The sequence below is a fragment of the Schistocerca piceifrons genome, unplaced genomic scaffold (genome assembly GCF_021461385.2).
Source record: "Schistocerca piceifrons isolate TAMUIC-IGC-003096 unplaced genomic scaffold, iqSchPice1.1 HiC_scaffold_936, whole genome shotgun sequence".
Lineage (NCBI taxonomy): Eukaryota > Metazoa > Arthropoda > Insecta > Orthoptera > Acrididae > Schistocerca > Schistocerca piceifrons.
This window is the reverse complement of record NW_025729208.1, coordinates 3,555,001-3,557,500: the sequence shown is the minus strand read 5'-3', so window position 1 is coordinate 3,557,500 and position 2,500 is coordinate 3,555,001. Positions and strand designations below refer to the sequence as shown.

General features: G+C 57.7%; 1 non-coding gene across 1 annotated transcript in view; it reads left to right on the top strand.

Annotated features, from left to right (window-relative positions):
- The first annotated feature begins 1,834 nt into the window (after window positions 1-1,834).
- Window positions 1,835-2,500, top strand: part of LOC124772035 — a 1,909-nt gene continuing 1,243 nt past the window's right edge. The window contains exon 1 of the ribosomal RNA XR_007013717.1: window positions 1,835-2,500. This exon is cut by the window's right edge and continues 1,243 nt beyond it. This is a non-coding gene — a ribosomal RNA (small subunit ribosomal RNA).

Sequence of the window (2,500 nt, the reverse complement as noted above, 5' to 3'; positions counted from 1 at the left end):
AACCTAACCCATGTTGTCGCCTTAACGTAACCCACGTTGTCGCCTAAACCTGCTCTGTAATTGTTATACGACTCGTTCAATTACTGTAGTGTTGCCCACCCGCAACCCTCGCAATATAGTTCGCTACTCGCACTGCCCGCACCCCTGTGTATCGCTTCATGTTAAACACCTTGCAAGTCTTGCTCACTTTCCACATGCTCCTGCTGTACACTGTAATGTGGATGGCAGCAGGACGTACATGCCGCCCCTCCCCACGTCCCCACCTTGCCCCCTGCCTTCGCAAGCTGGTTGGTGAGAAGTTTGCATGTTCAATGCCCTTCGCATGCGACGTACTCAGGCTACGTTGTGGTGCGGCCTGTGTCAACTGTCCGCTGATGTCGTACGCGTGAACCACAATCTGTACTGCACATTCGTCCTTATGTACTGAATGATACATCGTGGCACATGTGTGACCGCACAACGACTGCGCCCAAAAACGGCGGACCATACAGTGCAAATATTGTGCACGCAGCTACGTGTCGTCTCCCTATGAGAGCTGGATTGCAGTGTGGTACGCCATAGAGACGTGTGGGAGGAACGGACGCCGTGGATGGCGATCAGCATGAGCTGTCTGTTGATGTATTCGGACCTAGTCGTCTCTCCTCACACACCGTGATGGCATGGTGCACCGCGTTCCATATCTGCGACATGCTACAGAGGCCGGTTGACAGTCGTTCGAGCAATGGACATCGCATACGTACGGGGGCCACCTTCCACGTATTGTCTAGGCGTGCACATTTTGTTGCGTGTATGTGGGCAGACGTAGTGTGGCGTGACACCTGACACAGGCATGCAATAATCGTTGAAGTTGCAAATGGCGATGGACGCCTGCGTTTTCTGGTGAAGTTACGCAAATGAACAAATGGTAACCTGTTGTGGTGCGGTTGTTCTCGCTAGGGGTGAATCGGTGATGGCGACGATAGGTTGAGGTACTAACCGGTTGTTCCAGCGATACCCACCATGCCGACGAAACTGAACGGCATCTGGGTGTGAAGCGATACGCGGCGGTGGCTGGGTGGGACCGTCCCCGGCCGGTGAGGGGGCGCCTCCCGGCGTGCTGGCCGCGCGGTGCGTGGGCGCACGCGCTACAGCCGGCTGGTGGGGGCGGCCAGTGGCAGGCGCGCCGGCCGACGGACGCGGCAGGCGTCGCAGCTGCGCGCCGGCGCACCCTGCGCGCGGCGCCGTGCGGCCAAAGTAGGTCCTCGCGGGCCCGGTGCGAAGCGCGGTGGACATCTTCAGTGTGCTGGTCCGATTGAGGACTGTGTGCGTTGAGGATGCGCCGCCGCCCGGCGCTCGGCGCCGCGACGCCGTCTGCTGCTCGGTCGCCCCAGCGGTTCTCGCTGGTGGTTTGTATCGCAGCTGTGCGGATGTGTTGGCGCGTGCGCTGTGCTGGGAGAGTTCGCTTCGGCACCCAAGTGGGGCTTTTGTCCTTCTGTGGCGCTGGCGTTGGAGCTGCCGGTCACCGTAGGTGGCGCGTGTTGTCTCCCGCCGGCAATGCCACGACAGCACGCTCCCGGGCCTCTGTCGGCAGCGGCAAGCTCAGTTGGGAGCACGGGTGGTCGCACCGAAAGCGTCTACTCGCCTAACTCCGGGCGATTGCGCCTCTCTCGAACCCGACCAAGTACTTGGGACGGCGCTGCGCGCCGCCGGGACCTGAGAGGGTTTCGAGGTGTATTGTGCAGGGGAGCTCAGCCTCCTCCTGTTTGCAGAATGATTGAGCGGACGCTTGCGTGTTCGCGCGGGCCCCCGGGACACACTCCCGGGCGGCCGGCTGCTCAGCTCTAGTTGACGCAGCTCCCTGGTTGATCCTGCCAGTAGTCATATGCTTGTCTCAAAGATTAAGCCATGCATGTCTCAGTACAAGCCGCATTAAGGTGAAACCGCGAATGGCTCATTAAATCAGTTATGGTTCCTTAGATCGTACCCACGTTACTTGGATAACTGTGGTAATTCTAGAGCTAATACATGCAAACAGAGTCCCGACCAGAGATGGAAGGGACGCTTTTATTAGATCAAAACCAATCGGTCGGCTCGTCCGGTCCGTTTGCCTTGGTGACTCTGAATAACTTTGGGCTGATCGCACGGTCCTCGTACCGGCGACGCATCTTTCAAATGTCTGCCTTATCAACTGTCGATGGTAGGTTCTGCGCCTACCATGGTTGTAACGGGTAACGGGGAATCAGGGTTCGATTCCGGAGAGGGAGCCTGAGAAACGGCTACCACATCCAAGGAAGGCAGCAGGCGCGCAAATTACCCACTCCCGGCACGGGGAGGTAGTGACGAAAAATAACGATACGGGACTCATCCGAGGCCCCGTAATCGGAATGAGTACACTTTAAATCCTTTAACGAGTATCTATTGGAGGGCAAGTCTGGTGCCAGCAGCCGCGGTAATTCCAGCTCCAATAGCGTATATTAAAGTTGTTGCGGTTAAAAAGCTCGTAGTTGGATTTGTGTCCCAC